Raw genomic sequence first — 8046 nt, 5'->3', positions numbered from 1 at the left:
ACAATAATAATAATAGTCCATCTATACATCGTGCAGCTGCTTCCAAGGAAGCATCCCAGTGCTAGTGGCATACAGATCATTTGGTTCTACAAAATGAGAGGAGTCCGGTCATCAGCAATTAGGTCATTAGTTTCTTTTTAAAGATGGATTCAGAGGGAGACATAGTTTAGATGTAAGATATGAAAAGGATCTGCCCTTTCTTCTAGCTTTACGAACTTTGGGGACTTGCAAAAGCCTACGGTTGTTTGTTGTATCTAACATCCCTGGATTGATGTAATGGTTTGAGTCTGTTCCTTAAGTACAGGGGGCGTTTCTCTGTGAAGGCTCTATAGGCCAAGGATAGTGCCTTAAATTGAATACAATTAGTTGACGGCAACCAGTGCAAATGTTTCAAATAAAGAGTAACCAATTACCAAAAAGATATTCTCAAGATCAGTCATGCAGCTGCGTTTTGCATAAACTAGAGCCGTTGGACCCAATAGGCCAGAAGGCCCAATTACAGGCTATTGCATAGACCAATCTAAAAGTTACACTAGATTTGATAATGATCTTTCAAGTATATTTTTGGACTAAATGCACCATTCTTCTACAGGACTTAAGTTTGGCAAAGCAAAAGGAGGAGACATTCTGGATATGAGGTGCAAATGGAAGACTGGTCTAAAATGTATTGCCTGGATTTCTCGATGAAGAAGCAGGTGTAGGGTTAGGGCCTGGCTCATCTAACCACCATCTGTTGGTATCTGGGAAGCACTTTGTCCCAAAGAAAAGTATTTCCCTTTTATCTGAGTCTTTTTAGACAATTGTAGTCCATCCACTCAGCTACTCCTCCCAGACATTGCATAAAAGAAGTCAAAGCCTCTTTATTATTCTCATGAAAAGACAGGATACGTTGGGTGTCTTCTGAGTATGAAATCACTTGTATGCCCCAAGATTCAATAAGGCTAGCCAATACTCCCAATATATGTTGAGTAGGGTAGGGCTTAATGCGCAGCCCTGTGTGACCCCATAACAAAGGGGTTTTGCAGTAGATGTAAACGGCAGAAGATAGACCACCTGAATCCTATCTTGAGGGAATGATTTTAGCCAGGCCAGCACTTGTCCTTGGATTCCAAAGGACTACCATCTATGTTATGGGTTTAGCATGCAGAGCTGTGATGGCAGCTACTGTGTTTTGCAGAATAAGTAGTTGTGACCAGACCTTTTTATCTGTGTCATGGGAGCGAAGGTCTACTGGCCCACTAATATAAAGTTCTACTCCTATGAACTAATCCATGTGATAGCACTAACTTTCCAGTGCATGCTTCTTATGCTTGTGTGTGGTCTATGTGATGCATACATTGTGTGTATAAGTGAACCAAAGTAATGGAGGCCTGTGGGTTCCATTTTGGAAGCCTTGGCGTGTTTATGTGCACAAGATGGAGGTATGTTTTTTTTCACAGACAATATAAGTGTATTGCTGACACTCCTGAAGCTGGAGTGTGGAGACCCAGAAACTGAAGTAGACAAATTTTTTGGGGGGTCAATATTGCGAAATTCTAATTCACCAGTCATCAGCTCGACTTTTACCCAAATTCTGCATTGTGTTATGGTTTACTTGTTTGTCATTTTACGGTGTAATAGACCCACCATATCAGAAGACATGCCTTTCCTCTGTCCCAGAATGCTCTTTGATCTCCTTGAAGTCACGTCACGTTTCTACTGCCAACCACTGGAGTTTGCCAGTACTGCCCTCCTGTTTACATGTTTTTCTCTCTAAAGATAACTGTTGCTTGATTCTCGATACTGAACACGCTGCAACACTTGCATAGCGTGATCTACAAGTCGACCTCGACAAATGACTGCTCTGAAGGGGCTGTATTGTGATAAGTGTCTAAACGTGGTGCCATGAGTTCACCTAGCAACAGTTTGTAATTGCATACCACAACAACTTTTGAGACTATATTGTGTGAGGGAGAAGCCGCCCACAGCCACTTCCGAGGTGCTTAACTGCTGGGGGTGGAGAAGGTGCCTCCCTGAGCTGTGACTCTGGTGCTCTGAAGAGGAGAGTTTTGGAGACTTTAATGCTGACCTTCGTTATTCCCTAAAACAAGCTCTTTCATTCTAATTGTTTTAGATGTCACTGAAGCAGTCCTCTCAAATTGAACCATTTAGCTCGGTCTCAGTAACATGCTGCATATGGAAATCTACATTATGCTCTATGGTCACCCACAACTGCCAGCTCCAATTATCCAATAGAGGGGCGTGAGGCGTGGGGGAGGGGCTTGTGGTAAACCTCTTCTCTGCAAAACGATCCCTTCTCTGCACCTCCAGTAAACATATACTGGACCAGCAACTATTCTTGATTCCTTTCTTTCAAGTGCAGCCATTTATGGACTCACATTAGGCTAGTCTACCAAAGCAGGCAGACAGAGCTAATGAAATCAGAACTGCTGGCAGTCACAAATCCCTGTTTCAGTCCGGCATCTTACGTATGTGGGCCAGTGGCGTCTCAGTTTAAGAGCTGGTGCCAAGCCAGAATAATCGGGCGAGATTGCACATAAACCACAGACCCAATAAATAGTGTAAAAGGTCACATTTATTTGGATATGCCAGCAGTTAGTATCAAAACAACCCAATATAAGAACCCTGCCCAGACTCACTAGTATGATTGAACCACCTAAGTCCCCCCGCCTTAAATCTCCTCCAAATTGCAATTAAAAAACTGTTTTATCTTCCCATACCTTGGATACTGACAAAAGCTACAAACTATCCTCACGCTTGTAATCTCCAAACTTGATTATACCAACAGCCTGAAGCATCGCACTCCCAGTTTTATCATATACAAAGTACAACTAATCCTAAATAGTGCAACAAGATTCTGTCTCCACCTTCACCCAACAGAACCCATTACGCCAGTCCTGCAATTACACCAACGGATACCTCTAGCTAGAAGTGCCATTATCGAGGCACTCTGCGTTGTCTAAAGAGCCTCCCAAGGATAATGATCACTATATGTACAAGTAAAATTAAAGCAATGCAAACAAAACAGGCACTGCGCTCCAGGCTTTCACCATGGATCGTATTACCACGTATGTTCCATACAAAGCAGTACTCTCACAGTAGAAGCCGCCAAGCTTTGGACCTTGCTACCAGCCATGATTTGAAGTATTCAGGAGCATATACACTTCAGGAGAGAGGTGAAAACACGACTATTTCCAAGATAAGTAGATCGTCTAAAAATACCTTGTTAATTACATCTTCAAGAACAATCCCAATGTACATTCCTTAGATGTGGAACACCTCAACCTGCATATTAGCTTCAATATTCACATATGGTAAGATGAGCTGACGTATATCTAGTCTGGGTATTATACAGTAATGTCAATTAATAAAAACTATTCTGACCCACACCAATACTAAAACTATGACACTCAATAGTCAGTAGATGATTGTAGTTCATACAGGCTACATATAACACCTTTAATGCTACTGCTTAATCGTGCTAGACTGCCATAAGACAGACCTACTACGAGTCTTGTCCATGACCCAGTACTGTACTAGCCCATAAACAAGCCATCTCTAACTGAACAGGCACAGAATATCTGAAGAGATATGGCACATACCTCTGGCCAATCAGAAAACTCTAATCTAGTCCACCACTGCAGGTCCCAATTATCTGCATACAATGATCGCTTCTTTACATCTTACAATGACAATCAGATATGGATCGATAGTAGCGCCATCCATCCCAGTGGGTCTTGCCACCATTTCTCCCTCCATAAGTGCCTTCTCTGGACTATAACTTTTTTAACTAAATATCTTAGAATTGAAAACCTATTGCAATAACCAGCTGAGAGGACTCTGACCATAAGAAACACCATAAATACACCATAAATGGACCTGAGCTGTTCAAAGTTGTCAACCTAATGAAAACTGTAAACTGTGCACCTTTTTCTCACACCTCTTCATCCACCAAACTGCTAAGTGTTGCATCCTATAACGTGGCCCTCACGCATGACATGGAATTGCTTCCCACAGGGGATCAAAAACAAAGTCAGAACCCTTCCAAAACACACCGTTTCAGTGCTCCACATAGGGGTACTACGCGCTATATAAATGTTGCAATACAATACATTCAGAAATTGTTGAAGAGTTGTAGGTTCTATGGTAGAGGGGTATTCTGGGGGTTTTAATGAGCGGATGTAGCTGGCCGTAATCCAGAGCGTTCTGTTGAGGGCTCATGTGTGCAGGCTGTCGGGGACTTGGATAGATGGAGCCTGTCTTCTGATGGATGCATAAGAACAGAGGATGGACGGAATGCTGAACAAATCAAACAGTCACCCCCGTCACAGATATGGGTTGAATTACATTGTTTTTTTGCTTGCCAAGCCTCTGCCCCCCTATCAACAAGAGAATCCCCTTCAAACCCATCACACATGCCTACAAGGCCCTCCACTATGCAGGGCCAGAATATCTGAAACATCGCCTCCCTTTCCACACACCAGCCAGACAACTCTGCTCCGCCCAACTAGCCCTTGCCTCCGTCCCACGGATCCACAAGACCAGAACCGGAGGAAGATCCTTCTCCTACCTCACTGCCAAGAGCTGGAACACCCTGCCCCTCCTCCTCCGCAATCTGCGTTGTTGACCCAGTTCAGGAAGGACCACAAGACCTGGCTCTTCGACTGAACCTCCACACCCAGATGGATCAACTGAGATTGATAACACCCATATCAACCAGGGCCCCCTAGTCCAGAACCCAGCCCCTCTTCTCCCCGGCAAGCAACTCGCCACCCTTCCAAATTCAGATTTGGCTTCCCTGTCACTTCTGATGAGTCGAGTCAAATCAGGCACTCCAGCAGACCTCTGTCCCCTGAGAATTTTAGAAAGGGAGATCCTCGCCTTAATAAACCATTCTCTGGATACTGTTTGCATACCCTCGGGCCTGAAGGAGACCAGAGTCATCCCCCTGTTGAAGAAACCAGGGGCAGATACTGCTAATCTCAAGAACAATAGGCGCAGCTCCCCTTCCTGGCGAAAGTTGTGGAGCAACACATCCTCAAAACACTTTCGTCCTTCTTGGAGGAACATCAGTTACTCCAGGCGCGGCAGGCTGGTTTCAGTTCCCATCAAAGTACCGAGCTGGTGATGCTGTCTGTACTCGACGAGCTCAGAATCATGGCTGATAACAAAAAACCGAGCGCCCTGATTCTGTTAGATCTATCAGCGGCGTTCGACAGGGTCAACCATGTACAGCTTCTGGCCCGAATCACCGACCTGCGCATCTGCGGGTTGGCACACCGGGGGCTTAAATCCTTCCTGTCAGGTCGGTCCCAGAGGGTCCAGTAGGGTGAGCAGGTATCGGACAGGGACGCCCTCACTTGTGGCGTCCCCCAGGGCTCCTCACTCTCCCCGCTCCTTCTTAACATGTATCTTCAGCCACTGGTGGCTGCTCTAGCTCGCATGGACTGCCAAGTTTTTAACTATGCGGACGACACACAACTTATCCTCCAGATTGACAACTTCCCTCATGCTCATGCTCTGGTGCAATACATCCTCAGATATACAGTGAATTGGATGACAGCAAATTCACTCAAAATCAACCCCGACAAAACAGAGGTCCTTGTCATCCCCTCGAAAAACAATCCCTGGAGTGATGTTTTTTGGCCTCAAGAGCTTGGCATCACCCCCACACCAGTACCCGTCGTAAAAAGCCTGGGCATCAAGATTGATGCCGATCTCCCGATGGCTAATCAAGTTGCCACCGTGGTTGGAACCTGTACAGGTCTAACGAGACAGTTGCGGAAACTCGCCCCCGTCCTCTCAACCACCACTTTACAGATGATTGTGTCAGCCACAATTATCTCTAGATTAGACTATGGGAATGTCTTCTATCTCGCCTCCCTCAGAAACTCATCAACAAATTACAGGTGACCATGAATGATGCAGCAAGGCTGATCTTCAGGCTTCCTAGAAGGACTCATGCCACCCCTTTGCTGTGCAAGCTGCACTGGCTCCCCATTAAGCAGAGAGCAAAGTTTAAGGGTCTCTGCATTGCCCACAAAGCAATTTATGGCCAAGCACCAGTCTATATTAAAGAACGCCTTGGGAACTACGTACCGGGTCGTACACTGTGGTCTTCCGAGGCTTGCCGCTTGGCCTATCCATGGTTCAAAACAGCATCCAAAGGTGGCAGAGCTTTCTCTGTCCTACTTCCACAACTCTGGAATCAACTGCCTGATCACCTTCACAAGGAATCTGCACTCCTCCCTTTCAGGAAACGGCTCACAACGCTCCTGTTCAGGGAGGTTCTGGACACAGTTTAAACACCTTCCATGCGCTGTTCTGCAACTGCCAGTGGTCCTTGGCCACTCTCTCTAAGTACTGAGAGACCTGTCGGTGATTATGCGGTAAGCTAGCCTGGCTGATGAGGGGTGATACCCCGAAATCGGTTCCAGGATGCTTGTTTCTGGTCGAGGAAGGACCTGACTTGGTATTTCGGGCTGAACTGTTCTCATGAGGAATGGAGTCAAGACTGATTTGCATATGGCTGGGTCTAAACTGGGGTGGCATGGTGAGTGAAAGAAAGATGGATTTAACCCAGATCTCTTGACTGCGGATGAATGTTTGATTTGTTCTGCATTCCGTCCATCATTTGTGCGTCTTTTGCTGTCCTCGGAAGGAGGCATTAGTGATAAATAACAGGGACAGTGGGTCTACTGCTTTGTCCATTTTCGTTACAGATACGTCAATTAAATTATACATTTGGTGCTCTGCCTGTCTCTTGCATACTTGAATTCGGATTAGTGGTATTCTTCTAGCTTTTGCTAAGGATGTTTGTTTGAGATGAGCGTTATTAATTTGCTTTGGATGGCAAACTGTTATCGAATTTAGGGGCTCTGGAGGTGCATTGAGAGGGGTGATCGATTTAACCCGAAATGGGTTGGGGTTTGGTAAAGGGAAATCTGACACGTCTATCTCTGAAGGAGGTCTTTGTCTGGAAGCGCGTTATCGCTGCATGGAAATGTCACTTATCCGGCAGAGGAATATTTCTGGGTGGGGGTCACCGGCTTTCTTGTTTTCGTTCCTTCTCTTCTCAGAAAGTATTTTTCTCAGAGTTGTTTGTCTCTCTCTGCTTCTGGCAGCTGATTCGTTCAGTCTGGGCTGGAAACAGCCAGCATCCAATCAAAGAGCAGTACCATTTCATTGTTCAAATCAGCGGACAGAAGTGGTCCGCTTAGCCAATCGGCGCCGAGCCGTGTTTATGCCTTTCAGACTGTGATGAATAAAAGAGGATCGGAATAAAGAGCCCAAGGAAAGGTGCGGACGGGCGCAAGACGCGGAAGCCGGTCCGAGGGGCAGGGGGAGCCCGGCAAGAAACACCGGGCTAGGGAGAGGGTTAGCCCGGCAAAGGAAGGAACAAAGGGAGCAGGACCAACAGCTCCATCACAGCCAAAGGTAAAGAGAGGGCAGTTACAGGAGAACAGAGGGCAATTAAATGGGCATGACAGGGCTGGGATATTACGAAGATAGATACCAAATATGGGAACATTGGTGTGGTGGCAATAAAAATAGCAATTGGGCAAATAGATGACAGGGACAATTGGACGAAGCCATTACCGGTTTTAGGGTGGAGACTGCAGGGATTTGGGACTAATGGGTAGAACATCTGTGCACTAGGATGATCGATAACTGCGCAATTGTGGCAAATGGCAGGGGCACTTATGCAATAATCCGGAGCCACGGGCAGCTACGGAGGTACTGGGGACGACGAGGGCATTAGGTATAGTTGGGGAGATAGCAGTGTTACTGGAGCGGTAACGGGCTCAGGGGAAATACACTGTGGAAATAACTTTGTGGCAGTCGCACGGGCACCGGTGCAACAAACACACAACTGGGAGAGCGGCCGGACTAGTAGGGGCTACGAAAGCAGTAGGTTGTTTGCCTGGGTGTTTGGGGAACAGTAGCATGGGTGCAATAGCTGGGGTTGAGGGTATTAGGAGTACAGGGGCAAGAACTGGGACAATAGCGGGTAGGTAATACGTGGATAATATGAGCATTGACAAT

General features: G+C 46.1%; 1 protein-coding gene across 1 annotated transcript in view; it reads left to right on the top strand.

Moving 5' to 3' along the window:
* The first annotated feature begins 7218 nt into the window (after positions 1-7218).
* SLC43A2 (solute carrier family 43 member 2) overlaps positions 7219-8046 on the top strand; it is an 86024-nt gene continuing 85196 nt past the window's right edge. The window contains exon 1 of the mRNA XM_085649057.1: positions 7219-7437. The gene's annotated coding sequence lies outside the window, so the exon portion shown is untranslated. The remainder of the gene's footprint in view (positions 7438-8046) is intronic.

Source organism: Triturus cristatus, chromosome 3_2, assembly GCF_964204655.1.
Source record: "Triturus cristatus chromosome 3_2, aTriCri1.1, whole genome shotgun sequence".
Taxonomy (NCBI): domain Eukaryota; kingdom Metazoa; phylum Chordata; class Amphibia; order Caudata; family Salamandridae; genus Triturus; species Triturus cristatus.
This window is presented reverse-complemented; position numbering and strand designations above follow the sequence as displayed.